The 24,686-nt window shown below is 51.2% G+C and overlaps 63 non-coding genes across 63 annotated transcripts; 26 read left to right on the top strand and 37 right to left on the bottom strand.

Annotated features, from left to right (window-relative positions):
• Positions 1-36: 36 nt before the first annotated feature.
• On the bottom strand, positions 37-108 carry Trnad-guc. The gene has a single exon. It is a non-coding gene; the product is annotated as a tRNA-Asp (tRNA).
• Positions 109-215: 107 nt separating this feature from the next.
• On the bottom strand, positions 216-307 carry Trnat-ugu. Its single transcript is given in 2 exon segments — positions 216-251; positions 270-307. It is a non-coding gene; the product is annotated as a tRNA-Thr (tRNA).
• Positions 308-685: 378 nt separating this feature from the next.
• On the top strand, positions 686-758 carry Trnar-acg. The gene has a single exon. It is a non-coding gene; the product is annotated as a tRNA-Arg (tRNA).
• Positions 759-1,045: 287 nt separating this feature from the next.
• On the top strand, positions 1,046-1,117 carry Trnam-cau. Its single transcript has one exon. It is a non-coding gene; the product is annotated as a tRNA-Met (tRNA).
• A 245-nt stretch (positions 1,118-1,362) lies between these two features.
• Positions 1,363-1,434, bottom strand: Trnad-guc. Its single transcript has one exon. It is a non-coding gene; the product is annotated as a tRNA-Asp (tRNA).
• Positions 1,435-1,541: 107 nt separating this feature from the next.
• Positions 1,542-1,613, bottom strand: Trnad-guc. Its single transcript has one exon. It is a non-coding gene; the product is annotated as a tRNA-Asp (tRNA).
• Positions 1,614-1,720: 107 nt separating this feature from the next.
• Trnai-uau lies at positions 1,721-1,812 on the bottom strand. Its single transcript is given in 2 exon segments — positions 1,721-1,756; positions 1,775-1,812. It is a non-coding gene; the product is annotated as a tRNA-Ile (tRNA).
• A 378-nt stretch (positions 1,813-2,190) lies between these two features.
• On the top strand, positions 2,191-2,263 carry Trnap-agg. The gene has a single exon. It is a non-coding gene; the product is annotated as a tRNA-Pro (tRNA).
• Positions 2,264-2,550: 287 nt separating this feature from the next.
• Trnam-cau lies at positions 2,551-2,622 on the top strand. The gene has a single exon. It is a non-coding gene; the product is annotated as a tRNA-Met (tRNA).
• Positions 2,623-2,867: 245 nt separating this feature from the next.
• On the bottom strand, positions 2,868-2,939 carry Trnad-guc. The gene has a single exon. It is a non-coding gene; the product is annotated as a tRNA-Asp (tRNA).
• A 107-nt stretch (positions 2,940-3,046) lies between these two features.
• Positions 3,047-3,118, bottom strand: Trnad-guc. Its single transcript has one exon. It is a non-coding gene; the product is annotated as a tRNA-Asp (tRNA).
• A 6,085-nt stretch (positions 3,119-9,203) lies between these two features.
• Positions 9,204-9,276, top strand: Trnar-acg. The gene has a single exon. It is a non-coding gene; the product is annotated as a tRNA-Arg (tRNA).
• Positions 9,277-9,560: 284 nt separating this feature from the next.
• On the top strand, positions 9,561-9,632 carry Trnam-cau. The gene has a single exon. It is a non-coding gene; the product is annotated as a tRNA-Met (tRNA).
• Positions 9,633-9,877: 245 nt separating this feature from the next.
• On the bottom strand, positions 9,878-9,949 carry Trnad-guc. Its single transcript has one exon. It is a non-coding gene; the product is annotated as a tRNA-Asp (tRNA).
• Positions 9,950-10,056: 107 nt separating this feature from the next.
• Positions 10,057-10,128, bottom strand: Trnad-guc. The gene has a single exon. It is a non-coding gene; the product is annotated as a tRNA-Asp (tRNA).
• Positions 10,129-10,235: 107 nt separating this feature from the next.
• On the bottom strand, positions 10,236-10,327 carry Trnai-uau. The gene is given in 2 exon segments: positions 10,236-10,271; positions 10,290-10,327. It is a non-coding gene; the product is annotated as a tRNA-Ile (tRNA).
• A 378-nt stretch (positions 10,328-10,705) lies between these two features.
• On the top strand, positions 10,706-10,778 carry Trnar-acg. Its single transcript has one exon. It is a non-coding gene; the product is annotated as a tRNA-Arg (tRNA).
• Positions 10,779-11,065: 287 nt separating this feature from the next.
• Trnam-cau lies at positions 11,066-11,137 on the top strand. Its single transcript has one exon. It is a non-coding gene; the product is annotated as a tRNA-Met (tRNA).
• A 245-nt stretch (positions 11,138-11,382) lies between these two features.
• Positions 11,383-11,454, bottom strand: Trnad-guc. The gene has a single exon. It is a non-coding gene; the product is annotated as a tRNA-Asp (tRNA).
• Positions 11,455-11,561: 107 nt separating this feature from the next.
• On the bottom strand, positions 11,562-11,633 carry Trnad-guc. Its single transcript has one exon. It is a non-coding gene; the product is annotated as a tRNA-Asp (tRNA).
• Positions 11,634-11,740: 107 nt separating this feature from the next.
• Trnai-uau lies at positions 11,741-11,832 on the bottom strand. The gene is given in 2 exon segments: positions 11,741-11,776; positions 11,795-11,832. It is a non-coding gene; the product is annotated as a tRNA-Ile (tRNA).
• Positions 11,833-12,210: 378 nt separating this feature from the next.
• Trnar-acg lies at positions 12,211-12,283 on the top strand. The gene has a single exon. It is a non-coding gene; the product is annotated as a tRNA-Arg (tRNA).
• A 287-nt stretch (positions 12,284-12,570) lies between these two features.
• Positions 12,571-12,642, top strand: Trnam-cau. The gene has a single exon. It is a non-coding gene; the product is annotated as a tRNA-Met (tRNA).
• Positions 12,643-12,887: 245 nt separating this feature from the next.
• On the bottom strand, positions 12,888-12,959 carry Trnad-guc. Its single transcript has one exon. It is a non-coding gene; the product is annotated as a tRNA-Asp (tRNA).
• Positions 12,960-13,066: 107 nt separating this feature from the next.
• Positions 13,067-13,138, bottom strand: Trnad-guc. The gene has a single exon. It is a non-coding gene; the product is annotated as a tRNA-Asp (tRNA).
• Positions 13,139-13,245: 107 nt separating this feature from the next.
• Positions 13,246-13,337, bottom strand: Trnai-uau. Its single transcript is given in 2 exon segments — positions 13,246-13,281; positions 13,300-13,337. It is a non-coding gene; the product is annotated as a tRNA-Ile (tRNA).
• Positions 13,338-13,715: 378 nt separating this feature from the next.
• Trnar-acg lies at positions 13,716-13,788 on the top strand. Its single transcript has one exon. It is a non-coding gene; the product is annotated as a tRNA-Arg (tRNA).
• A 287-nt stretch (positions 13,789-14,075) lies between these two features.
• Positions 14,076-14,147, top strand: Trnam-cau. Its single transcript has one exon. It is a non-coding gene; the product is annotated as a tRNA-Met (tRNA).
• Positions 14,148-14,392: 245 nt separating this feature from the next.
• Positions 14,393-14,464, bottom strand: Trnad-guc. Its single transcript has one exon. It is a non-coding gene; the product is annotated as a tRNA-Asp (tRNA).
• A 107-nt stretch (positions 14,465-14,571) lies between these two features.
• On the bottom strand, positions 14,572-14,643 carry Trnad-guc. Its single transcript has one exon. It is a non-coding gene; the product is annotated as a tRNA-Asp (tRNA).
• Positions 14,644-14,750: 107 nt separating this feature from the next.
• On the bottom strand, positions 14,751-14,842 carry Trnai-uau. The gene is given in 2 exon segments: positions 14,751-14,786; positions 14,805-14,842. It is a non-coding gene; the product is annotated as a tRNA-Ile (tRNA).
• A 378-nt stretch (positions 14,843-15,220) lies between these two features.
• On the top strand, positions 15,221-15,293 carry Trnar-acg. The gene has a single exon. It is a non-coding gene; the product is annotated as a tRNA-Arg (tRNA).
• A 287-nt stretch (positions 15,294-15,580) lies between these two features.
• Positions 15,581-15,652, top strand: Trnam-cau. The gene has a single exon. It is a non-coding gene; the product is annotated as a tRNA-Met (tRNA).
• A 245-nt stretch (positions 15,653-15,897) lies between these two features.
• On the bottom strand, positions 15,898-15,969 carry Trnad-guc. The gene has a single exon. It is a non-coding gene; the product is annotated as a tRNA-Asp (tRNA).
• A 107-nt stretch (positions 15,970-16,076) lies between these two features.
• Positions 16,077-16,148, bottom strand: Trnad-guc. Its single transcript has one exon. It is a non-coding gene; the product is annotated as a tRNA-Asp (tRNA).
• Positions 16,149-16,255: 107 nt separating this feature from the next.
• Positions 16,256-16,347, bottom strand: Trnai-uau. Its single transcript is given in 2 exon segments — positions 16,256-16,291; positions 16,310-16,347. It is a non-coding gene; the product is annotated as a tRNA-Ile (tRNA).
• Positions 16,348-16,725: 378 nt separating this feature from the next.
• On the top strand, positions 16,726-16,798 carry Trnar-acg. Its single transcript has one exon. It is a non-coding gene; the product is annotated as a tRNA-Arg (tRNA).
• Positions 16,799-17,085: 287 nt separating this feature from the next.
• Trnam-cau lies at positions 17,086-17,157 on the top strand. The gene has a single exon. It is a non-coding gene; the product is annotated as a tRNA-Met (tRNA).
• Positions 17,158-17,402: 245 nt separating this feature from the next.
• On the bottom strand, positions 17,403-17,474 carry Trnad-guc. The gene has a single exon. It is a non-coding gene; the product is annotated as a tRNA-Asp (tRNA).
• Positions 17,475-17,581: 107 nt separating this feature from the next.
• Positions 17,582-17,653, bottom strand: Trnad-guc. The gene has a single exon. It is a non-coding gene; the product is annotated as a tRNA-Asp (tRNA).
• Positions 17,654-17,760: 107 nt separating this feature from the next.
• On the bottom strand, positions 17,761-17,852 carry Trnai-uau. The gene is given in 2 exon segments: positions 17,761-17,796; positions 17,815-17,852. It is a non-coding gene; the product is annotated as a tRNA-Ile (tRNA).
• Positions 17,853-18,230: 378 nt separating this feature from the next.
• Trnar-acg lies at positions 18,231-18,303 on the top strand. Its single transcript has one exon. It is a non-coding gene; the product is annotated as a tRNA-Arg (tRNA).
• A 287-nt stretch (positions 18,304-18,590) lies between these two features.
• Positions 18,591-18,662, top strand: Trnam-cau. Its single transcript has one exon. It is a non-coding gene; the product is annotated as a tRNA-Met (tRNA).
• Positions 18,663-18,907: 245 nt separating this feature from the next.
• On the bottom strand, positions 18,908-18,979 carry Trnad-guc. Its single transcript has one exon. It is a non-coding gene; the product is annotated as a tRNA-Asp (tRNA).
• A 107-nt stretch (positions 18,980-19,086) lies between these two features.
• Trnad-guc lies at positions 19,087-19,158 on the bottom strand. Its single transcript has one exon. It is a non-coding gene; the product is annotated as a tRNA-Asp (tRNA).
• A 107-nt stretch (positions 19,159-19,265) lies between these two features.
• Trnai-uau lies at positions 19,266-19,357 on the bottom strand. Its single transcript is given in 2 exon segments — positions 19,266-19,301; positions 19,320-19,357. It is a non-coding gene; the product is annotated as a tRNA-Ile (tRNA).
• Positions 19,358-19,735: 378 nt separating this feature from the next.
• Positions 19,736-19,808, top strand: Trnar-acg. The gene has a single exon. It is a non-coding gene; the product is annotated as a tRNA-Arg (tRNA).
• A 287-nt stretch (positions 19,809-20,095) lies between these two features.
• Positions 20,096-20,167, top strand: Trnam-cau. Its single transcript has one exon. It is a non-coding gene; the product is annotated as a tRNA-Met (tRNA).
• A 245-nt stretch (positions 20,168-20,412) lies between these two features.
• On the bottom strand, positions 20,413-20,484 carry Trnad-guc. The gene has a single exon. It is a non-coding gene; the product is annotated as a tRNA-Asp (tRNA).
• A 107-nt stretch (positions 20,485-20,591) lies between these two features.
• On the bottom strand, positions 20,592-20,663 carry Trnad-guc. Its single transcript has one exon. It is a non-coding gene; the product is annotated as a tRNA-Asp (tRNA).
• Positions 20,664-20,770: 107 nt separating this feature from the next.
• Trnai-uau lies at positions 20,771-20,862 on the bottom strand. The gene is given in 2 exon segments: positions 20,771-20,806; positions 20,825-20,862. It is a non-coding gene; the product is annotated as a tRNA-Ile (tRNA).
• A 378-nt stretch (positions 20,863-21,240) lies between these two features.
• On the top strand, positions 21,241-21,313 carry Trnar-acg. Its single transcript has one exon. It is a non-coding gene; the product is annotated as a tRNA-Arg (tRNA).
• A 287-nt stretch (positions 21,314-21,600) lies between these two features.
• Positions 21,601-21,672, top strand: Trnam-cau. Its single transcript has one exon. It is a non-coding gene; the product is annotated as a tRNA-Met (tRNA).
• A 245-nt stretch (positions 21,673-21,917) lies between these two features.
• Positions 21,918-21,989, bottom strand: Trnad-guc. The gene has a single exon. It is a non-coding gene; the product is annotated as a tRNA-Asp (tRNA).
• Positions 21,990-22,096: 107 nt separating this feature from the next.
• On the bottom strand, positions 22,097-22,168 carry Trnad-guc. Its single transcript has one exon. It is a non-coding gene; the product is annotated as a tRNA-Asp (tRNA).
• Positions 22,169-22,275: 107 nt separating this feature from the next.
• On the bottom strand, positions 22,276-22,367 carry Trnai-uau. The gene is given in 2 exon segments: positions 22,276-22,311; positions 22,330-22,367. It is a non-coding gene; the product is annotated as a tRNA-Ile (tRNA).
• Positions 22,368-22,745: 378 nt separating this feature from the next.
• Trnar-acg lies at positions 22,746-22,818 on the top strand. Its single transcript has one exon. It is a non-coding gene; the product is annotated as a tRNA-Arg (tRNA).
• A 287-nt stretch (positions 22,819-23,105) lies between these two features.
• On the top strand, positions 23,106-23,177 carry Trnam-cau. Its single transcript has one exon. It is a non-coding gene; the product is annotated as a tRNA-Met (tRNA).
• Positions 23,178-23,422: 245 nt separating this feature from the next.
• Trnad-guc lies at positions 23,423-23,494 on the bottom strand. The gene has a single exon. It is a non-coding gene; the product is annotated as a tRNA-Asp (tRNA).
• A 107-nt stretch (positions 23,495-23,601) lies between these two features.
• Trnad-guc lies at positions 23,602-23,673 on the bottom strand. The gene has a single exon. It is a non-coding gene; the product is annotated as a tRNA-Asp (tRNA).
• A 107-nt stretch (positions 23,674-23,780) lies between these two features.
• Trnai-uau lies at positions 23,781-23,872 on the bottom strand. Its single transcript is given in 2 exon segments — positions 23,781-23,816; positions 23,835-23,872. It is a non-coding gene; the product is annotated as a tRNA-Ile (tRNA).
• Positions 23,873-24,250: 378 nt separating this feature from the next.
• On the top strand, positions 24,251-24,323 carry Trnar-acg. The gene has a single exon. It is a non-coding gene; the product is annotated as a tRNA-Arg (tRNA).
• Positions 24,324-24,610: 287 nt separating this feature from the next.
• On the top strand, positions 24,611-24,682 carry Trnam-cau. The gene has a single exon. It is a non-coding gene; the product is annotated as a tRNA-Met (tRNA).
• Positions 24,683-24,686: the final 4 nt, after the last annotated feature.

Raw genomic sequence — 24,686 nt, 5'->3', positions numbered from 1 at the left:
GCGAGTGATAGAGCAGCAATTACAAATCGGATGTGCCTCCCCGGCGGGGAATCGAACCCCGGTCTCCCGCGTGACAGGCGGGGATACTAACCACTATACTACCGAGGAAGACGCAGCTAGCGTCTCGAATGCACAATTATGTTACTCAAATAGCTGATACATCTCAAACCTAGCCTCCTGTTGCTGTCAGAGACAGCTGCTAAGAAATAAAAGTATGCCCCAGGTGAGGCTCGAACTCACAACCCCGGCATTGCTCACGGCTACTGCCTTACAAGTACCGTGCGCTAACCAATTGCGCCACTGGGGCTACAACAGAGTGCTTTCAGTTAGCGGTATTCACTTGGCTGCAAACCAGTGGTGGCCACAGAAACATACGATCGCCACCTGATGCCATACTGCGACTTTGGCACCTGACTACCAATGCTTCGTGCTATTCTTGTTTCATATGCTACGCTTACATGCACATCAACCGGCTCTCGTCGTCGAGAAAACGTGGGAAAACGCGCGCCTTGCCTTCTGCTACCTGTCGAACAGCGAGAGCAGATGCGTGGCAAGCTCTAAGCTCTGCAGGCGCACTGCGGCCACGCAGCTGCACGAAAGGTACCTTCCTTGGGAGCTTGCTCAGCCATGGAGAACACGTTTCTTAGCGAACTGCACTTGTCTCGTAGAAAGAAATGCTGCCACTGGCCCTGTGGCGCAACGGATAACGCGTCTGACTACGGATCAGAAGATTCCAGGTTCGAATCCTGGCAGGGTCGGCGTTTTGTTAGTTGCCGACGCGTAGCTGGGCAGTGGATTTCGTATGTCGCCGCACCGTGGAGTGCTTTGTTGCTCCTGTGCATCTCGCAGCTGCATGTCGAGTCGATCGTGGTAAATATCGCTGCCTGCAAGCGTCAGCGTAGCGTCAGTCGAGCAAAGTCGAGACAAGTCAAGCTGAGAGCTGTAGGAGATGATACGCAATTAAATACAGGCGTGTGAAAGCGACGCAGACAACACTTTCCAAGTGTCCCACGTCACGTGGCGAAGAGCCGGCGCAACCCCAGGCAGCAGAGTGGCGCAGTGGAAGCGTGCTGGGCCCATAACCCAGAGGTCCGTGGATCGAAACCACGCTCTGCTAAAATTATTTCTTTTGCGGACTGTGCCGAGCTCGATTATTACGCCCACAGCGTCGGCTGGGGTGCTTTGATACAGCGTTAACAGCATACCCCGCAATTCTGAAATGTGAAGAATGCGAGAACCACTTCCTAAGTTGTAGCATTTTTTAAGATTTTGCGCCAACTACACTCCACGATCGCAAAGTTAATGCTCTTACGACCCACATACGCGCAACACTTGAACAGGGTTGTGAGATAAAAATCGCATCTCCCCGGCGGGGAATCGAACCCCGGTCTCCCGCGTGACAGGCGGGGATACTAATCACTATACTACCGAGGATGCGCTGTAGACAGGTGCCTGTGTGCGAGAGATATGGTGCTAGTAGCCGCAAACGACCTACACTAAGTTCGGCGAGTGATAGAGCAGCAATTACAAATCGGATGTGCCTCCCCGGCGGGGAATCGAACCCCGGTCTCCCGCGTGACAGGCGGGGATACTAACCACTATACTACCGAGGAAGACGCAGCTAGCGTCTCGAATGCACAATTATGTTACTCAAATAGCTGATACATCTCAAACCTAGCCTCCTGTTGCTGTCAGAGACAGCTGCTAAGAAATAAAAGTATGCCCCAGGTGAGGCTCGAACTCACAACCCCGGCATTGCTCACGGCTACTGCCTTATAAGTACCGTGCGCTTACCAATTGCGCCACTGGGGCTACAACAGAGTGCTTTCAGTTAGCGGTATTCACTTTGCTGCAAACCAGTGGTGGCCACAGAAACATACGATCGCCACCTGATGCCATACTGCGACTTTGGCACCTGACTACCAATGCTTCGTGCTATTCTTGTTTCATATGCTACGCTTACATGCACATCAACCGGCTCTCGTCGTCGAGAAAACGTGGGAAAACGCGCGCCTTGCCTTCTGCTACCTGTCGAACAGCGAGAGCAGATGCGTGGCAAGCTCTAAGCTCTGCAGGCGCACTGCGGCCACGCAGCTGCACGAAAGGTACCTTCCTTGGGAGCTTGCTCAGCCATGGAGAACACGTTTCTTAGCGAATTGCACTTGTCTCGTAGAAAGAAATGCTGCCACTGGCCCTGTGGCGCAACGGATAACGCGTCTGACTAGGGATCAGAAGATTCCAGGTTCGAATCCTGGCAGGGTCGGCGTTTTGTTAGTTGCCGACGCGTAGCTGGGCAGTGGATTTCGTATGTCGCCGCACCGTGGAGTGCTTTGTTGCTCCTGTGCATCTCGCAGCTGCATGTCGAGTCGATCGTGGTAAATATCGCTGCCTGCAAGCGTCAGCGTAGCGTCAGTCGAGCAAAGTCGAGACAAGTCAAGCTGAGAGCTGTAGGAGATGATACGCAATTAAATACAGGCGTGTGAAAGCGACGCAGACAACACTTTCCAAGTGTCCCACGTCACGTGGCGAAGAGCCGGCGCAACCCCAGGCAGCAGAGTGGCGCAGTGGAAGCGTGCTGGGCCCATAACCCAGAGGTCCGTGGATCGAAACCACGCTCTGCTAAAATTATTTCTTTTGCGGACTGTGCCGAGCTCGATTATTACGCCCACAGCGTCGGCTGGGGTGCTTTGATACAGCGTTAACAGCATACCCCGCAATTCTGAAATGTGAAGAATGCGAGAACCACTTCCTAAGTTGTAGCATTTTTTAAGATTTTGCGCCAACTACACTCCACGATCGCAAAGTTAATGCTCTTACGACCCACATACGCGCAACACTCGAACAGGGTTGTGAGATAAAAATCGCATCTCCCCGGCGGGGAATCGAACCCCGGTCTCCCGCGTGACAGGCGGGGATACTAACCACTATACTACCGAGGATGCGCTGTAGACAGGTGCCTGTGTGCGAGAGATATGGTGCTAGTAGCCGCAAACGACCTACACTAAGTTCGGCGAGTGATAGAGCAGCAATTACAAATCGGATGTGCCTCCCCGGCGGGGAATCGAACCCCGGTCTCCCGCGTGACAGGCGGGGATACTAACCACTATACTACCGAGGAAGACGCAGCTAGCGTCTCGAATGCACAATTATGTTACTCAAATAGCTGATACATCTCAAACCTAGCCTCCTGTTGCTGTCAGAGACAGCTGCTAAGAAATAAAAGTATGCCCCAGGTGAGGCTCGAACTCACAACCCCGGCATTGCTCACGGCTACTGCCTTATAAGTACCGTGCGCTAACCAATTGCGCCACTTTTTTTTTTTTTTATTTTTTTTTTTTTTCGCCTTAACCACTTTTTTTTTTTTTTTTTTTTTTTTTTATTTTTTTTTAGGGCCTCCCTTCTCCCCTTACAGCCCTCCTTGCGCTCACCATGAATGCCTTCCTTGGCGAGCTTCTTCAGCTATATTCAAATGAAATCAAAGTCTCCAGATTCACTGGCATCGTACAACAGTACACAAAAGGAATTCAATTTCTTCGGGATTACAAGGAGCTCATTGCGTCGTCTTCTTTGGAATATAAGTGCCAACGAAAATTAGAAATCTTTCTCAAAACCAAGAAGAGAGAGAAAAAAAAAAAAAAAAAAAAAAAAAAAATAACTAAATAAATAAATAAAATAAAAGGATGTCTCTTCCCTCAAAAAACAAATAATGAGGAATAAGAAAGAAAAGAAAACTTCAGGTTCTTCAAGCGCCATAGGCGAAATGATAACGAAAATAGTAGTCACTGTTGACTTGTACCTGGGAACGTCACCATGGAAATGGTGACAGGAATCGCGGATATACTTTAGAATCACCCAATTCCCTGTTTCTCAAACAGGATTGTTAACATATTGCCAAAATCCCTCTTAATGTGTGGGAACTGGTTCCTTCGCCAAATATGCCGTTGCCATATAAGCAGTAAAGGCAGTAATATTGTCTTCTCCGTGTTGGGTCATGACGTAATTGACAAAATGTCCCAGCATCCACATAACAGTATTGGTTTTCGTTTTGGGGTAAAACCGTGTATCAGGCCACAGGAGGATATCAGTCGTATAAAGACTTTCAGTGCTACGTGTGAGCAGCGCCAATCGTTTCCGCACCCAATGCCAGTTGAACTGATGCCCGCAGCAAGTAAACCTGTGCCTCAGAGTGTCTACTAATCCACATTTGAGGCAGTTGTCAGTAGCACTTAAGCCAATGCGGTTGAGTTTTTCGTTGGTTGGAATAAGATTGTGGACAACTTTATACCAGGCGGAAAGCACATCGGAAGAATGAATTTTGAGAGTAATATTGGTCCACACTGCCGTCCAGACGATTCTTGGGTAGTGCATTTCAATTGTATTTGGAGCTTCGTACTTCTGCCACTGAGCAATTAAGAACACTGTCGTGAGACAAGGACTTGTGGAAACACTGTCACCTAAGTAACTCATTTCGAGGTAATAAACACCGACATGTTGCAATTGAAAGTTTAGTTTCCCGATGTCAATTGGCGGTTTCATACATTTTGGGCGAACAATGCGAAACAGCTTCGATGTGATAGTATGGGGCATCGTGGTAATTATCTCAGTTGTTCGTTTTATATAGAGTGCCGTCGCCTTTCGACGGATATCATTGAGTTGCAGGCCCCCAGCTTGCACTGACTTAGACAGTGTGGTATAGGTTAACTTAAAAATATGACCGAGCCACACAAACCTGCTGGACAAATGCATGATCTTATGGGCTTGCATTTTGGGAAGAGGGAACACCTGAGCGACATAATAAGCTTTACAGAGTATGTATGTATTCAAAATCCTGATCTTCTGGAGGATATTTGTCGATCGCCAGGTGTTTTCCACTATAGCTCCCTGTATTCGATTTGCAGTAAGTTTCCAGTTTTTAGCTGCCATACGTAAAGGACACCTATCGATGATGATTCCCAGAGCAACATGTTGTTCGACGATCTGTGCCCACGGTATAGCAAGAGATTCGAAGCCCCGTAAGCTTAGAACCTTACATTTACCCTCACTGAGTTTCGCTCCAGACGCAGTGCTGTAATTATCAATCTCAGCCCGCAATTGGGCCACTTCAGACTCATGACGTAGGATAACAGCAACATCATCGGCGTAAGCCCTCACAGTAAGATTGCTCCCTAAGACAGAAAGGCCAGTTAATGTGATACACAATCTCTTCAGAAATGGCTCTAGTGACAAAACAAAGAGCGACATCGACAAAGGACTGCCTTGCGGTACACCTCGTCGTATACCAACAGCTTGTGTCAGCTGACCGTTAACGGTGATCCTAGCAGTAATGCCTGTTATCATATGCCGAATGACTGCCACAGCTCGTTCTTCGAGTCCAATTCGTTGCAGGATGCGTTCTAAATAGTGATGACTAACGCGGTCAAAAGCTTTGCAAAAGTCAAGAAAAAGGAAAGCACATTTGATGTTGGTTACGGCCGCTACTGAAATAACGTCTCTGTACTCCGCAACCGGAGTCATAATGGATCTCCCTGGAAGGCAAGACTGATGTGAATGAATAACTTTCCCAAGGATGGGGGTCATTCTGCTATTAATCGCTCGGGCAATCGTTTTATAATCAAAGTTCAATAATGTGATTGGACGGAGATTATCAACTCGCTTGTGACCAGTTCTCTTCGGGACTAAAACAATTCTACCCACCTTGAACTCGGCAGGAAGAGGACCACCACTCATGACTTCATTAACAATTTCAGTAAAAGTACCACCAAGGACATTCCAGAATTTGATATAAAATTCCTTGGGCAAACCATCAGGACCAGGCGATTTAAAGGAAGGTGACTTGGAGATCAAGGCTAAAACTTCCTCGGGAGTGAAGTCCGATAAAAAGTCGACATTGTCAGCAGGAGGAATCGCCCTATCAAAAACATTGACCACTGCACTGACAGCAGGTTCATTGACAATTTCACTGGAATACAGTCGTTGGAAATGTTGGTGAATTTCACTAATAATGGCCGCTTGAGTAGAGAGTAATTCCCCATTATCCCTTTCCAAAACATCAATGAAAACCCTGCGGCGGCGCGAGAAATGCTTAAATAAATGGTACATAGATGTCATTTCGTCGGCTAAAACAGATTTAGGTTTGGATTTAACTTTCAGACCTTCCAATTGTTGATGCTTCAAGCTGACAAGTTTAGCCTTGACACGTTGAATTGATGGAAAGTTAGTGTTGGTCGCAGTGGATGAATCATACAGTTGTCGCAGCACAGTGTAGTAAAACTCAAAGGTCCTCTTGAAGGCGCGTGCTTTCTGAGCACTATAATAAATGAGACTTTTTCGAAGCTTTGGTTTCGCAACAGCGGTCCACCACATCGCTTTAGTCGGATAAAAAGTGAGGGAACGCAAACAAGTTTCCCACACATGCCTGATAACGTCAAATAACTCAGCGTCCGCCAGATGCGATATGTTTAACATCCACGGGGAACGAAATAATTTGGTAGGCTGTCGATTTAAGTGAACCGTTGCCGTAAAAGCGCAATGGTCGGTAAAACTAGCCGGGATTACGTCAACCGCTAGGAGTCTGTCACTGATACAGTCCGATAGATAAATTCTATCCAGACGGCTGCATGAAGTAACGGTGAAAAAAGTGAATTTAACTAAAGTAGGATACTTCAGTTCCCAAGCATCTTTCAGCTTAATATTCTTAACGAGCTCGTGCAGTTCTTTACAGTAGTTAAAATTAGGGGACTGATCGTTTTTACGTAGAACACAGTTGAAGTCACCTCCTATTATCAGGTTTTGAGGACTGCTCCTCAACAGATACGTAACTTCCTCCTTATAAAAACGTGACCGTTCGAATTTGTTGCTGTTGCCTGATGGGGCATATAAATTAACAAGGGTTACATCAAAAATTTTACAGCTCACTCCTCGACCGGAATCTAGAAACTCGATCTCCCCAACTGGAATGCCTTCCCGTAATAAAAGTGCGGTACCTGTACTTTCCTCAGGAGCAACGTTTGATATGGTTTTAAAACCAGAGATGAAGAGATTTAAAACAGTAACTTCCTGCAACAACACAATATCAGCGTCAGATTCGTATAGAAACTGCTGTAGGGCCGCAATTTTGAGATCAGATCGAATCTTATTTATGTTCAGGGAGACGAATTTGTACGCTTGTGCCATTATTACAGTGAGGTACGTAAAGGGCCACTAAACAACACTGGTCGCATTAAAAGGGCATAGAGACTTCGGAATGGTCTGCATTGTCGGGAGGATCACGAACAGTCACTTGTGTGTCGTTGGGTTTGTTTTTCTTCCGTACTGCGTTGACGTTCGGTTGAACTTTGGTCCTACTACGTGCTCTGCTAGGGAACACATCGGCAGACGGAGGTGTGGGAGGGTCCTGAGTGACTTCGCAATCCATAACGTGCTGTGACGCCTCAACCATCTGATCTGCGGAAAGAACTGACTCAGAAGGTGGACAAGTTTGTTTGTTGTCACTAGCACGAACTTCGTGTTTGTTTGTAGACGGACTTTGACTTCCTTCAGTTTGTACACAAGTACTGCCTGCCTCGTTATGCTTATCGGAAGCACGCGCTTGTTGTGATTCGGCCTGTGGTGACGTCGCGACTTCAGGCGGCGGGCTCGGCTGTTGTGGTGCCAAAGTTGCCTGTACGTCACTCGGAATGACGTCAATAGCCGCAGCGTCGACAGCTGCGTGCGACGGTTCAGAAAAACTTGAGTCAGTAACCGTAACCGGCATCTCTTTTGGGACGTCGAGTTCTAATTCCTGGAGAGCCTCGTCCGGACTATCATCATCACACGTTCTTCGCCGTTTGTGGCTCAGCAGCTGCACGTCAGATTTGGAGGCAGGCGTATCTGTAACCGGTTTTGAAGGAAAGGGTGGAAAGTCGGCAACAGGCAAACCAGGCTCCGGGGGCAATATTTCACTATCACGAGGGCGGTCGATGTCCGTGATTGGTGCCTCCCTAACAAGATCAGCCAATGTCAACTTTTTACGCTGTTCCAAAGTACTTTTGAGAACAAATACACGTTTAGGGCAGTTCGTACGCAAGTGACCAGTTTCATTACAAATAAAGCATGTGCCTGGTTGCCCACTGTACGTGACATGAACTTTATACCCACAAACAATAAGATGGGAGGGGATATCTTGCTTGACGTGCATTTCAACTGACCGGACGCCACTAAAACACTGTAACCGATGTTGACTAGACCAACGTTCGTTACGGATTTGCTTGACCTCCCCATATTTCGTCAAAATCTCACGTAAATAACAGTTTTCAACTTCCGGCGGCAGGTTGTACACACGGACATTTTTGTATTCTACATCAGCATTGGATATGAGAACAGTACTCACCGAGGCGTCACGATGACGGAACTCAGCTCCGCTACCATGTTTTAACAGAATCCTCTCCAGTAACACAGGGTTTAACAACTTGACGAAGAAACAGTAGAGATCTGTGTCGTAATAGGCAGTATGAACCTGGTCAGACGTAATACCAATGACATCCACTATGAAATCGTGAACTTCCATGGAACTCGGTTGAACATGACGTGTAGACTTGTCAAATTCGAAACACAGAGTACATTTCCTTGGGAACAACCTGGACGACATATCCACTTATTAAACGGTCGAGACCGCTAACACAAAACGTCACAAAACACTAAAAGTGAACTGACGGAAGCACAATACAGCAAATCTAGCAAACAACGTAAACAAAGAAAGTAGTCACGGCTTGCACGCGCTATTGCGGAGCGAAGGCACAACACGTGCGACCTGCACGGCGTCGCAAGCGGAACTGCGCCACTGGGGCTACAACAGAGTGCTTTCAGTTAGCGGTATTCACTTTGCTGCAAACCAGTGGTGGCCACAGAAACATACGATCGCCACCTGATGCCATACTGCGACTTTGGCACCTGACTACCAATGCTTCGTGCTATTCTTGTTTCATATGCTACGCTTACATGCACATCAACCGGCTCTCGTCGTCGAGAAAACGTGGGAAAACGCGCGCCTTGCCTTCTGCTACCTGTCGAACAGCGAGAGCAGATGCGTGGCAAGCTCTAAGCTCTGCAGGCGCACTGCGGCCACGCAGCTGCACGAAAGGTACCTTCCTTGGGAGCTTGCTCAGCCATGGAGAACACGTTTCTTAGCGAATTGCACTTGTCTCGTAGAAAGAAATGCTGCCACTGGCCCTGTGGCGCAACGGATAACGCGTATGACTACGGATCAGAAGATTCCAGGTTCGAATCCTGGCAGGGTCGGCGTTTTGTTAGTTGCCGACGCGTAGCTGGGCAGTGGATTTCGTATGTCGCCGCACCGTGGAGTGCTTTGTTGCTCCTGTGCATCTCGCAGCTGCATGTCGAGTCGATCGTGGTAAATATCGCTGCCTGCAAGCGTCAGCGTAGCGTCAGTCGAGCAAAGTCGAGACAAGTCAAGCTGAGAGCTGTAGGAGATGATACGCAATTAAATACAGGCGTGTGAAAGCGACGCAGACAACACTTTCCAAGTGTCCCACGTCACGTGGCGAAGAGCCGGCGCAACCCCAAGCAGAGTGGCGCAGTGGAAGCGTGCTGGGCCCATAACCCAGAGGTCCGTGGATCGAAACCACGCTCTGCTAAAATTATTTCTTTTGCGGACTGTGCCGAGCTCGATTATTACGCCCACAGCGTCGGCTGGGGTGCTTTGATACAGCGTTAACAGCATACCCCGCAATTCTGAAATGTGAAGAATGCGAGAACCACTTCCTAAGTTGTAGCATTTTTTAAGATTTTGCGCCAACTACACTCCACGATCGCAAAGTTAATGCTCTTACGACCCACATACGCGCAACACTCGAACAGGGTTGTGAGATAAAAATCGCATCTCCCCGGCGGGGAATCGAACCCCGGTCTCCCGCGTGACAGGCGGGGATACTAACCACTATACTACCGAGGATGCGCTGTAGACAGGTGCCTGTGTGCGAGAGATATGGTGCTAGTAGCCGCAAACGACCTACACTAAGTTCGGCGAGTGATAGAGCAGCAATTACAAATCGGATGTGCCTCCCCGGCGGGGAATCGAACCCCGGTCTCCCGCGTGACAGGCGGGGATACTAACCACTATACTACCGAGGAAGACGCAGCTAGCGTCTCGAATGCACAATTATGTTACTCAAATAGCTGATACATCTCAAACCTAGCCTCCTGTTGCTGTCAGAGACAGCTGCTAAGAAATAAAAGTATGCCCCAGGTGAGGCTCGAACTCACAACCCCGGCATTGCTCACGGCTACTGCCTTATAAGTACCGTGCGCTAACCAATTGCGCCACTGGGGCTACAACAGAGTGCTTTCAGTTAGCGGTATTCACTTTGCTGCAAACCAGTGGTGGCCACAGAAACATACGATCGCCACCTGATGCCATACTGCGACTTTGGCACCTGACTACCAATGCTTCGTGCTATTCTTGTTTCATATGCTACGCTTACATGCACATCAACCGGCTCTCGTCGTCGAGAAAACGTGGGAAAACGCGCGCCTTGCCTTCTGCTACCTGTCGAACAGCGAGAGCAGATGCGTGGCAAGCTCTAAGCTCTGCAGGCGCACTGCGGCCACGCAGCTGCACGAAAGGTACCTTCCTTGGGAGCTTGCTCAGCCATGGAGAACACGTTTCTTAGCGAACTGCACTTGTCTCGTAGAAAGAAATGCTGCCACTGGCCCTGTGGCGCAACGGATAACGCGTCTGACTACGGATCAGAAGATTCCAGGTTCGAATCCTGGCAGGGTCGGCGTTTTGTTAGTTGCCGACGCGTAGCTGGGCAGTGGATTTCGTATGTCGCCGCACCGTGGAGTGCTTTGTTGCTCCTGTGCATCTCGCAGCTGCATGTCGAGTCGATCGTGGTAAATATCGCTGCCTGCAAGCGTCAGCGTAGCGTCAGTCGAGCAAAGTCGAGACAAGTCAAGCTGAGAGCTGTAGGAGATGATACGCAATTAAATACAGGCGTGTGAAAGCGACGCAGACAACACTTTCCAAGTGTCCCACGTCACGTGGCGAAGAGCCGGCGCAACCCCAGGCAGCAGAGTGGCGCAGTGGAAGCGTGCTGGGCCCATAACCCAGAGGTCCGTGGATCGAAACCACGCTCTGCTAAAATTATTTCTTTTGCGGACTGTGCCGAGCTCGATTATTACGCCCACAGCGTCGGCTGGGGTGCTTTGATACAGCGTTAACAGCATACCCCGCAATTCTGAAATGTGAAGAATGCGAGAACCACTTCCTAAGTTGTAGCATTTTTTAAGATTTTGCGCCAACTACACTCCACGATCGCAAAGTTAATGCTCTTACGACCCACATACGCGCAACACTCGAACAGGGTTGTGAGATAAAAATCGCATCTCCCCGGCGGGGAATCGAACCCCGGTCTCCCGCGTGACAGGCGGGGATACTAACCACTATACTACCGAGGATGCGCTGTAGACAGGTGCCTGTGTGCGAGAGATATGGTGCTAGTCGCCGCAAACGACCTACACTAAGTTCGGCGAGTGATAGAGCAGCAATTACAAATCGGATGTGCCTCCCCGGCGGGGAATCGAACCCCGGTCTCCCGCGTGACAGGCGGGGATACTAACCACTATGCTACCGAGGAAGACGCAGCTAGCGTCTCGAATGCACAATTATGTTACTCAAATAGCTGATACATCTCAAACCTAGCCTCCTGTTGCTGTCAGAGACAGCTGCTAAGAAATAAAAGTATGCCCCAGGTGAGGCTCGAACTCACAACCCCGGCATTGCTCACGGCTACTGCCTTATAAGTACCGTGCGCTAACCAATTGCGCCACTGGGGCTACAACAGAGTGCTTTCAGTTAGCGGTATTCACTTTGCTGCAAACCAGTGGTGGCCACAGAAACATACGATCGCCACCTGATGCCATACTGCGACTTTGGCACCTGACTACCAATGCTTCGTGCTATTCTTGTTTCATATGCTACGCTTACATGCACATCAACCGGCTCTCGTCGTCGAGAAAACGTGGGAAAACGCGCGCCTTGCCTTCTGCTACCTGTCGAACAGCGAGAGCAGATGCGTGGCAAGCTCTAAGCTCTGCAGGCGCACTGCGGCCACGCAGCTGCACGAAAGGTACCTTCCTTGGGAGCTTGCTCAGCCATGGAGAACACGTTTCTTAGCGAACTGCACTTGTCTCGTAGAAAGAAATGCTGCCACTGGCCCTGTGGCGCAACGGATAACGCGTCTGACTACGGATCAGAAGATTCCAGGTTCGAATCCTGGCAGGGTCGGCGTTTTGTTAGTTGCCGACGCGTAGCTGGGCAGTGGATTTCGTATGTCGCCGCACCGTGGAGTGCTTTGTTGCTCCTGTGCATCTCGCAGCTGCATGTCGAGTCGATCGTGGTAAATATCGCTGCCTGCAAGCGTCAGCGTAGCGTCAGTCGAGCAAAGTCGAGACAAGTCAAGCTGAGAGCTGTAGGAGATGATACGCAATTAAATACAGGCGTGTGAAAGCGACGCAGACAACACTTTCCAAGTGTCCCACGTCACGTGGCGAAGAGCCGGCGCAACCCCAGGCAGCAGAGTGGCGCAGTGGAAGCGTGCTGGGCCCATAACCCAGAGGTCCGTGGATCGAAACCACGCTCTGCTAAAATTATTTCTTTTGCGGACTGTGCCGAGCTCGATTATTACGCCCACAGCGTCGGCTGGGGTGCTTTGATACAGCGTTAACAGCATACCCCGCAATTCTGAAATGTGAAGAATGCGAGAACCACTTCCTAAGTTGTAGCATTTTTTAAGATTTTGCGCCAACTACACTCCACGATCGCAAAGTTAATGCTCTTACGACCCACATACGCGCAACACTCGAACAGGGTTGTGAGATAAAAATCGCATCTCCCCGGCGGGGAATCGAACCCCGGTCTCCCGCGTGACAGGCGGGGATACTAACCACTATACTACCGAGGATGCGCTGTAGACAGGTGCCTGTGTGCGAGAGATATGGTGCTAGTAGCCGCAAACGACCTACACTAAGTTCGGCGAGTGATAGAGCAGCAATTACAAATCGGATGTGCCTCCCCGGCGGGGAATCGAACCCCGGTCTCCCGCGTGACAGGCGGGGATACTAACCACTATACTACCGAGGAAGACGCAGCTAGCGTCTCGAATGCACAATTATGTTACTCAAATAGCTGATACATCTCAAACCTAGCCTCCTGTTGCTGTCAGAGACAGCTGCTAAGAAATAAAAGTATGCCCCAGGTGAGGCTCGAACTCACAACCCCGGCATTGCTCACGGCTACTGCCTTATAAGTACCGTGCGCTAACCAATTGCGCCACTGGGGCTACAACAGAGTGCTTTCAGTTAGCGGTATTCACTTTGCTGCAAACCAGTGGTGGCCACAGAAACATACGATCGCCACCTGATGCCATACTGCGACTTTGGCACCTGACTACCAATGCTTCGTGCTATTCTTGTTTCATATGCTACGCTTACATGCACATCAACCGGCTCTCGTCGTCGAGAAAACGTGGGAAAACGCGCGCCTTGCCTTCTGCTACCTGTCGAACAGCGAGAGCAGATGCGTGGCAAGCTCTAAGCTCTGCAGGCGCACTGCGGCCACGCAGCTGCACGAAAGGTACCTTCCTTGGGAGCTTGCTCAGCCATGGAGAACACGTTTCTTAGCGAACTGCACTTGTCTCGTAGAAAGAAATGCTGCCACTGGCCCTGTGGCGCAACGGATAACGCGTCTGACTACGGATCAGAAGATTCCAGGTTCGAATCCTGGCAGGGTCGGCGTTTTGTTAGTTGCCGACGCGTAGCTGGGCAGTGGATTTCGTATGTCGCCGCACCGTGGAGTGCTTTGTTGCTCCTGTGCATCTCGCAGCTGCATGTCGAGTCGATCGTGGTAAATATCGCTGCCTGCAAGCGTCAGCGTAGCGTCAGTCGAGCAAAGTCGAGACAAGTCAAGCTGAGAGCTGTAGGAGATGATACGCAATTAAATACAGGCGTGTGAAAGCGACGCAGACAACACTTTCCAAGTGTCCCACGTCACGTGGCGAAGAGCCGGCGCAACCCCAGGCAGCAGAGTGGCGCAGTGGAAGCGTGCTGGGCCCATAACCCAGAGGTCCGTGGATCGAAACCACGCTCTGCTAAAATTATTTCTTTTGCGGACTGTGCCGAGCTCGATTATTACGCCCACAGCGTCGGCTGGGGTGCTTTGATACAGCGTTAACAGCATACCCCGCAATTCTGAAATGTGAAGAATGCGAGAACCACTTCCTAAGTTGTAGCATTTTTTAAGATTTTGCGCCAACTACACTCCACGATCGCAAAGTTAATGCTCTTACGACCCACATACGCGCAACACTCGAACAGGGTTGTGAGATAAAAATCGCATCTCCCCGGCGGGGAATCGAACCCCGGTCTCCCGCGTGACAGGCGGGGATACTAACCACTATACTACCGAGGATGCGCTGTAGACAGGTGCCTGTGTGCGAGAGATATGGTGCTAGTAGCCGCAAACGACCTACACTAAGTTCGGCGAGTGATAGAGCAGCAATTACAAATCGGATGTGCCTCCCCGGCGGGGAATCGAACCCCGGTCTCCCGCGTGACAGGCGGGGATACTAACCACTATACTACCGAGGAAGACGCAGCTAGCGTCTCGAATGCACAATTATGTTACTCAAATAGCTGATACATCTCAAACCTAGCCTCCTGTTGCTGTCAGAGACAGCTGCTAAGAAATAAAAGTATGCCCCAGGTGAGGCTCGAACTCACAACCCCGGCATTGCTCACGGCTACTGCCTTATAAGTACCGTGCGCTAACCAATTGCGCCACTGGGGCTACAACAGAGTGCTTTCAGTTAGCGGTATTCACTTTGCTGCAAACCAGTGGTGGCCACAGAAACATACGATCGCCACCTGATGCCATACTGCGACTTTGGCACCTGACTACCAATGCTTCGTGCTATTCTTGTTTCATATGCTACGCTTACATGCACATCAACCGGCTCTCGTCGTCGAGAAAACGTGGGAAAACGCGCGCCTTGCCTTCTGCTACCTGTCGAACAGCGAGAGCAGATGCGTGGCAAGCTCTAAGCTCTGCAGGCGCACTGCGGCCACGCAGCTGCACGAAAGGTACCTTCCTTGGGAGCTTGCTCAGCCATGGAGAACACGTTTCTTAGCGAACTGCACTTGTCTCGTAGAAAGAAATGCTGCCACTGGCCCTGTGGCGCAACGGATAACGCGTCTGACTACGGATCAGAAGATTCCAGGTTCGAATCCTGGCAGGGTCGGCGTTTTGTTAGTTGCCGACGCGTAGCTGGGCAGTGGATTTCGTATGTCGCCGCACCGTGGAGTGCTTTGTTGCTCCTGTGCATCTCGCAGCTGCATGTCGAGTCGATCGTGGTAAATATCGCTGCCTGCAAGCGTCAGCGTAGCGTCAGTCGAGCAAAGTCGAGACAAGTCAAGCTGAGAGCTGTAGGAGATGATACGCAATTAAATACAGGCGTGTGAAAGCGACGCAGACAACACTTTCCAAGTGTCCCACGTCACGTGGCGAAGAGCCGGCGCAACCCCAGGCAGCAGAGTGGCGCAGTGGAAGCGTGCTGGGCCCATAACCCAGAGGTCCGTGGATCGAAACCACGCTCTGCTAAAATTATTTCTTTTGCGGACTGTGCCGAGCTCGATTATTACGCCCACAGCGTCGGCTGGGGTGCTTTGATACAGCGTTAACAGCATACCCCGCAATTCTGAAATGTGAAGAATGCGAGAACCACTTCCTAAGTTGTAGCATTTTTTAAGATTTTGCGCCAACTACACTCCACGATCGCAAAGTTAATGCTCTTACGACCCACATACGCGCAACACTCGAACAGGGTTGTGAGATAAAAATCGCATCTCCCCGGCGGGGAATCGAACCCCGGTCTCCCGCGTGACAGGCGGGGATACTAACCACTATACTACCGAGGATGCGCTGTAGACAGGTGCCTGTGTGCGAGAGATATGGTGCTAGTAGCCGCAAACGACCTACACTAAGTTCGGCGAGTGATAGAGCAGCAATTACAAATCGGATGTGCCTCCCCGGCGGGGAATCGAACCCCGGTCTCCCGCGTGACAGGCGGGGATACTAACCACTATACTACCGAGGAAGACGCAGCTAGCGTCTCGAATGCACAATTATGTTACTCAAATAGCTGATACATCTCAAACCTAGCCTCCTGTTGCTGTCAGAGACAGCTGCTAAGAAATAAAAGTATGCCCCAGGTGAGGCTCGAACTCACAACCCCGGCATTGCTCACGGCTACTGCCTTATAAGTACCGTGCGCTAACCAATTGCGCCACTGGGGCTACAACAGAGTGCTTTCAGTTAGCGGTATTCACTTTGCTGCAAACCAGTGGTGGCCACAGAAACATACGATCGCCACCTGATGCCATACTGCGACTTTGGCACCTGACTACCAATGCTTCGTGCTATTCTTGTTTCATATGCTACGCTTACATGCACATCAACCGGCTCTCGTCGTCGAGAAAACGTGGGAAAACGCGCGCCTTGCCTTCTGCTACCTGTCGAACAGCGAGAGCAGATGCGTGGCAAGCTCTAAGCTCTGCAGGCGCACTGCGGCCACGCAGCTGCACGAAAGGTACCTTCCTTGGGAGCTTGCTCAGCCATGGAGAACACGTTTCTTAGCGAACTGCACTTGTCTCGTAGAAAGAAATGCTGCCACTGGCCCTGTGGCGCAACGGATAACGCGTCTGACTACGGATCAGAAGATTCCAGGTTCGAATCCTGGCAGGGTCGGCGTTTTGTTAGTTGCCGACGCGTAGCTGGGCAGTGGATTTCGTATGTCGCCGCACCGTGGAGTGCTTTGTTGCTCCTGTGCATCTCGCAGCTGCATGTCGAGTCGATCGTGGTAAATATCGCTGCCTGCAAGCGTCAGCGTAGCGTCAGTCGAGCAAAGTCGAGACAAGTCAAGCTGAGAGCTGTAGGAGATGATACGCAATTAAATACAGGCGTGTGAAAGCGACGCAGACAACACTTTCCAAGTGTCCCACGTCACGTGGCGAAGAGCCGGCGCAACCCCAGGCAGCAGAGTGGCGCAGTGGAAGCGTGCTGGGCCCATAACCCAGAGGTCCGTGGATCGAAACCACGCTCTGCTAAAATTATTTCTTTTGCGGACTGTGCCGAGCTCGATTATTACGCCCACAGCGTCGGCTGGGGTGCTTTGATACAGCGTTAACAGCATACCCCGCAATTCTGAAATGTGAAGAATGCGAGAACCACTTCCTAAGTTGTAGCATTTTTTAAGATTTTGCGCCAACTACACTCCACGATCGCAAAGTTAATGCTCTTACGACCCACATACGCGCAACACTCGAACAGGGTTGTGAGATAAAAATCGCATCTCCCCGGCGGGGAATCGAACCCCGGTCTCCCGCGTGACAGGCGGGGATACTAACCACTATACTACCGAGGATGCGCTGTAGACAGGTGCCTGTGTGCGAGAGATATGGTGCTAGTAGCCGCAAACGACCTACACTAAGTTCGGCGAGTGATAGAGCAGCAATTACAAATCGGATGTGCCTCCCCGGCGGGGAATCGAACCCCGGTCTCCCGCGTGACAGGCGGGGATACTAACCACTATACTACCGAGGAAGACGCAGCTAGCGTCTCGAATGCACAATTATGTTACTCAAATAGCTGATACATCTCAAACCTAGCCTCCTGTTGCTGTCAGAGACAGCTGCTAAGAAATAAAAGTATGCCCCAGGTGAGGCTCGAACTCACAACCCCGGCATTGCTCACGGCTACTGCCTTATAAGTACCGTGCGCTAACCAATTGCGCCACTGGGGCTACAACAGAGTGCTTTCAGTTAGCGGTATTCACTTTGCTGCAAACCAGTGGTGGCCACAGAAACATACGATCGCCACCTGATGCCATACTGCGACTTTGGCACCTGACTACCAATGCTTCGTGCTATTCTTGTTTCATATGCTACGCTTACATGCACATCAACCGGCTCTCGTCGTCGAGAAAACGTGGGAAAACGCGCGCCTTGCCTTCTGCTACCTGTCGAACAGCGAGAGCAGATGCGTGGCAAGCTCTAAGCTCTGCAGGCGCACTGCGGCCACGCAGCTGCACGAAAGGTACCTTCCTTGGGAGCTTGCTCAGCCATGGAGAACACGTTTCTTAGCGAACTGCACTTGTCTCGTAGAAAGAAATGCTGCCACTGGCCCTGTGGCGCAACGGATAACGCGTCTGACTACGGATCAGAAGATTCCAGGTTCGAATCCTGGCAGGGTCGGCGTTTTGTTAGTTGCCGACGCGTAGCTGGGCAGTGGATTTCGTATGTCGCCGCACCGTGGAGTGCTTTGTTGCTCCTGTGCATCTCGCAGCTGCATGTCGAGTCGATCGTGGTAAATATCGCTGCCTGCAAGCGTCAGCGTAGCGTCAGTCGAGCAAAGTCGAGACAAGTCAAGCTGAGAGCTGTAGGAGATGATACGCAATTAAATACAGGCGTGTGAAAGCGACGCAGACAACACTTTCCAAGTGTCCCACGTCACGTGGCGAAGAGCCGGCGCAACCCCAGGCAGCAGAGTGGCGCAGTGGAAGCGTGCTGGGCCCATAACCCAGAGGTCCGTGGATCGAAACCACGCTCTGCTAAAATTATTTCTTTTGCGGACTGTGCCGAGCTCGATTATTACGCCCACAGCGTCGGCTGGGGTGCTTTGATACAGCGTTAACAGCATACCCCGCAATTCTGAAATGTGAAGAATGCGAGAACCACTTCCTAAGTTGTAGCATTTTTTAAGATTTTGCGCCAACTACACTCCACGATCGCAAAGTTAATGCTCTTACGACCCACATACGCGCAACACTCGAACAGGGTTGTGAGATAAAAATCGCATCTCCCCGGCGGGGAATCGAACCCCGGTCTCCCGCGTGACAGGCGGGGATACTAACCACTATACTACCGAGGATGCGCTGTAGACAGGTGCCTGTGTGCGAGAGATATGGTGCTAGTCGCCGCAAACGACCTACACTAAGTTCGGCGAGTGATAGAGCAGCAATTACAAATCGGATGTGCCTCCCCGGCGGGGAATCGAACCCCGGTCTCCCGCGTGACAGGCGGGGATACTAACCACTATACTACCGAGGAAGACGCAGCTAGCGTCTCGAATGCACAATTATGTTACTCAAATAGCTGATACATCTCAAACCTAGCCTCCTGTTGCTGTCAGAGACAGCTGCTAAGAAATAAAAGTATGCCCCAGGTGAGGCTCGAACTCACAACCCCGGCATTGCTCACGGCTACTGCCTTATAAGTACCGTGCGCTAACCAATTGCGCCACTGGGGCTACAACAGAGTGCTTTCAGTTAGCGGTATTCACTTTGCTGCAAACCAGTGGTGGCCACAGAAACATACGATCGCCACCTGATGCCATACTGCGACTTTGGCACCTGACTACCAATGCTTCGTGCTATTCTTGTTTCATATGCTACGCTTACATGCACATCAACCGGCTCTCGTCGTCGAGAAAACGTGGGAAAACGCGCGCCTTGCCTTCTGCTACCTGTCGAACAGCGAGAGCAGATGCGTGGCAAGCTCTAAGCTCTGCAGGCGCACTGCGGCCACGCAGCTGCACGAAAGGTACCTTCCTTGGGAGCTTGCTCAGCCATGGAGAACACGTTTCTTAGCGAACTGCACTTGTCTCGTAGAAAGAAATGCTGCCACTGGCCCTGTGGCGCAACGGATAACGCGTCTGACTACGGATCAGAAGATTCCAGGTTCGAATCCTGGCAGGGTCGGCGTTTTGTTAGTTGCCGACGCGTAGCTGGGCAGTGGATTTCGTATGTCGCCGCACCGTGGAGTGCTTTGTTGCTCCTGTGCATCTCGCAGCTGCATGTCGAGTCGATCGTGGTAAATATCGCTGCCTGCAAGCGTCAGCGTAGCGTCAGTCGAGCAAAGTCGAGACAAGTCAAGCTGAGAGCTGTAGGAGATGATACGCAATTAAATACAGGCGTGTGAAAGCGACGCAGACAACACTTTCCAAGTGTCCCACGTCACGTGGCGAAGAGCGGGCGCAAGCCTAGCCAGCAGAGTGGCGCAGTGGAAGCGTGCTGGGCCCATAACCCAGAGGTCCGTGGATCGAAACCACGCTCTGCTAAAATTATTTATTTTGCGGACTGCGTCGAGCTCGATTATTACGCCCACAGCGTGGGCTGGGGTGCTTTGACTCAGCGTTAACAGCAAACCCCGTAATTCTGAAGTGTGAAGAATGCGAGAACCACTTCCTAAGATGTAGCATTTTTTAAGATTTCGCGCCAACTACACTCCACGATCGCAAAGTTAATGCTCTTACGACCCCCATACGGGCAACACTCGAACAGGTTTGTGAGATAAAAATCGCACCTCCCCGGCGGGGAATCGAACCCCGGTCTCCCGCGTGACAGGCGGGGATACTAACCACTATACTACCGAGTATGCGCTGTAGGCAGGTGCCCTTGTGCGAGAGATATGGTGCTAGTAGCCGCAAACGTCCTACACTAAGTTCGGCGAGTGATAGAGCAGCAATTAAAAATCGGATGTGCCTCCCCGGCGGGGAATCGAACCCCGGTCTCCCGCGTGACAGGCGGGGATACTAACCACTATACTACCGAGGAAGACGCAGCTAGCGTCTCGAATGCACAATTATGTTACTCAAATAGCTGATACATCTCAAACCTAGCCTCCTGTTGCTGTCAGAGACAGCTGCTATGAAATAAAAGTATGCCCCAGGTGAGGCTCGAACTCACAACCCCGGCATTGCTCACGGCTACTGCCTTATAAGTACCGTGCGCTAACCAATTGCGCCACTGGGGCTACAACACGGCGCTCTCAGTTAGCGGTATTCACTTTGCTGCAAACCAGTGGTGGCCACAGAAACATACGATCGCCACCTGATGCCATACTGCGACTTTGGCACCTGACTACCAATGCTTCGTGCTATTCTTGTTTCATATGCTACGCTTACATGCATATCAACCGGCTCTCGTCGTCGAGAAAACGCGGGAAAACGCGCGCCTTGCCTTCTGCTACCTGTCGAACAGCGAGAGCAGATGCGTGGCAAGCTCTAAGCTCTGCAGGCGCACTGCGGCCACGCAGCTGCACGAAAGGTACCTTCCTTGGGAGCTTGCTCAGCCATGGAGAACACGTTTCTTAGCGAATTGCACTTGTCTCGTAGAAAGAAGTGCTGCCATTGGCCCTGTGGCGCAACGGATAACGCGTCTGACTACGGATCAGAAGATTCCAGGTTCGAATCCTGGCAGGGTCAGCATTTTGTTAGTTGCCGACGCGTAGCTGGGCAGTGGATTTCGTATGTCGCCGCATCGTGGAGTGCTTTGTTGCTCCTGTGCATCTCGCAGCTGCATGTCGAGTCGATCGTGGTAAATATCGCTGCCTGCAAGCGTCAGCGTAGCGTCAGTCGAGCAAAGTCGAGACAAGTCAAGCTGAGAGCTGTAGGAGATGATACGCAATTAAATACAGGCGTGTGAAAGCGACGCAGACAACACTTTCCAAGTGTCCCACGTCACGTGGCGAAGAGCGGGCGCAAGCCTAGCCAGCAGAGTGGCGCAGTGGAAGCGTGCTGGGCCCATAACCCAGAGGTCCGTGGATCGAAACCACGCTCTGCTAAAATTATTTCTTTTGCGGACTGTGCCGAGCTCGATTATTACGCCCACAGCGTCGGCTGGGGTGCTTTGATACAGCGTTAACAGCATACCCCGCAATTCTGAAATGTGAAGAATGCGAGAACCACTTCCTAAGTTGTAGCATTTTTTAAGATTTTGCGCCAACTACACTCCACGATCGCAAAGTTAATGCTCTTACGACCCACATACGCGCAACACTCGAACAGGGTTGTGAGATAAAAATCGCATCTCCCCGGCGGGGAATCGAACCCCGGTCTCCCGCGTGACAGGCGGGGATACTAACCACTATACTACCGAGGATGCGCTGTAGACAGGTGCCTGTGTGCGAGAGATATGGTGCTAGTAGCCGCAAACGACCTACACTAAGTTCGGCGAGTGATAGAGCAGCAATTACAAATCGGATGTGCCTCCCCGGCGGGGAATCGAACCCCGGTCTCCCGCGTGACAGGCGGGGATACTAACCACTATACTACCGAGGAAGACGCAGCTAGCGTCTCGAATGCACAATTATGTTACTCAAATAGCTGATACATCTCAAACCTAGCCTCCTGTTGCTGTCAGAGACAGCTGCTAAGAAATAAAAGTATGCCCCAGGTGAGGCTCGAACTCACAACCCCGGCATTGCTCACGGCTACTGCCTTATAAGTACCGTGCGCTAACCAATTGCGCCACTGGGGCTACAACAGAGTGCTTTCAGTTAGCGGTATTCACTTTGCTGCAAACCAGTGGTGGCCACAGAAACATACGATCGCCACCTGATGCCATACTGCGACTTTGGCACCTGACTACCAATGCTTCGTGCTATTCTTGTTTCATATGCTACGCTTACATGCACATCAACCGGCTCTCGTCGTCGAGAAAACGTGGGAAAACGCGCGCCTTGCCTTCTGCTACCTGTCGAACAGCGAGAGCAGATGCGTGGCAAGCTCTAAGCTCTGCAGGCGCACTGCGGCCACGCAGCTGCACGAAAGGTACCTTCCTTGGGAGCTTGCTCAGCCATGGAGAACACGTTTCTTAGCGAACTGCACTTGTCTCGTAGAAAGAAATGCTGCCACTGGCCCTGTGGCGCAACGGATAACGCGTCTGACTACGGATCAGAAGATTCCAGGTTCGAATCCTGGCAGGGTCGGCGTTTTGTTAGTTGCCGACGCGTAGCTGGGCAGTGGATTTCGTATGTCGCCGCACCGTGGAGTGCTTTGTTGCTCCTGTGCATCTCGCAGCTGCATGTCGAGTCGATCGTGGTAAATATCGCTGCCTGCAAGCGTCAGCGTAGCGTCAGTCGAGCAAAGTCGAGACAAGTCAAGCTGAGAGCTGTAGGAGATGATACGCAATTAAATACAGGCGTGTGAAAGCGACGCAGACAACACTTTCCAAGTGTCCCACGTCACGTGGCGAAGAGCCGGCGCAACCCCAGGCAGCAGAGTGGCGCAGTGGAAGCGTGCTGGGCCCATAACCCAGAGGTCCGTGGATCGAAACCACGCTCTGCTAAAATTATTTCTTTTGCGGACTGTGCCGAGCTCGATTATTACGCCCACAGCGTCGGCTGGGGTGCTTTGATACAGCGTTAACAGCATACCCCGCAATTCTGAAATGTGAAGAATGCGAGAACCACTTCCTAAGTTGTAGCATTTTTTACGATTTTGCGCCAACTACACTCCACGATCGCAAAGTTAATGCTCTTACGACCCACATACGCGCAACACTCGAACAGGGTTGTGAGATAAAAATCGCATCTCCCCGGCGGGGAATCGAACCCCGGTCTCCCGCGTGACAGGCGGGGATACTAACCACTATACTACCGAGGATGCGCTGTAGACAGGTGCCTGTGTGCGAGAGATATGGTGCTAGTAGCCGCAAACGACCTACACTAAGTTCGGCGAGTGATAGAGCAGCAATTACAAATCGGATGTGCCTCCCCGGCGGGGAATCGAACCCCGGTCTCCCGCGTGACAGGCGGGGATACTAACCACTATACTACCGAGGAAGACGCAGCTAGCGTCTCGAATGCACAATTATGTTACTCAAATAGCTGATACATCTCAAACCTAGCCTCCTGTTGCTGTCAGAGACAGCTGCTAAGAAATAAAAGTATGCCCCAGGTGAGGCTCGAACTCACAACCCCGGCATTGCTCACGGCTACTGCCTTATAAGTACCGTGCGCTAACCAATTGCGCCACTGGGGCTACAACAGAGTGCTTTCAGTTAGCGGTATTCACTTTGCTGCAAACCAGTGGTGGCCACAGAAACATACGATCGCCACCTGATGCCATACTGCGACTTTGGCACCTGACTACCAATGCTTCGTGCTATTCTTGTTTCATATGCTACGCTTACATGCACATCAACCGGCTCTCGTCGTCGAGAAAACGTGGGAAAACGCGCGCCTTGCCTTCTGCTACCTGTCGAACAGCGAGAGCAGATGCGTGGCAAGCTCTAAGCTCTGCAGGCGCACTGCGGCCACGCAGCTGCACGAAAGGTACCTTCCTTGGGAGCTTGCTCAGCCATGGAGAACACGTTTCTTAGCGAACTGCACTTGTCTCGTAGAAAGAAATGCTGCCACTGGCCCTGTGGCGCAACGGATAACGCGTCTGACTACGGATCAGAAGATTCCAGGTTCGAATCCTGGCAGGGTCGGCGTTTTGTTAGTTGCCGACGCGTAGCTGGGCAGTGGATTTCGTATGTCGCCGCACCGTGGAGTGCTTTGTTGCTCCTGTGCATCTCGCAGCTGCATGTCGAGTCGATCGTGGTAAATATCGCTGCCTGAAAGCGTCAGCGTAGCGTCAGTCGAGCAAAGTCGAGACAAGTCAAGCTGAGAGCTGTAGGAGATGATACGCAATTAAATACAGGCGTGTGAAAGCGACGCAGACAACACTTTCCAAGTGTCCCACGTCACGTGGCGAAGAGCCGGCGCAACCCCAGGCAGCAGAGTGGCGCAGTGGAAGCGTGCTGGGCCCATAACCCAGAGGTCCGTGGATCGAAACCACGCTCTGCTAAAAT

This window comes from Schistocerca americana, chromosome 8 (assembly GCF_021461395.2).
Source record: "Schistocerca americana isolate TAMUIC-IGC-003095 chromosome 8, iqSchAmer2.1, whole genome shotgun sequence".
Taxonomy (NCBI): Eukaryota; Metazoa; Arthropoda; class Insecta; order Orthoptera; family Acrididae; genus Schistocerca; species Schistocerca americana.
This window is presented reverse-complemented; position numbering and strand designations above follow the sequence as displayed.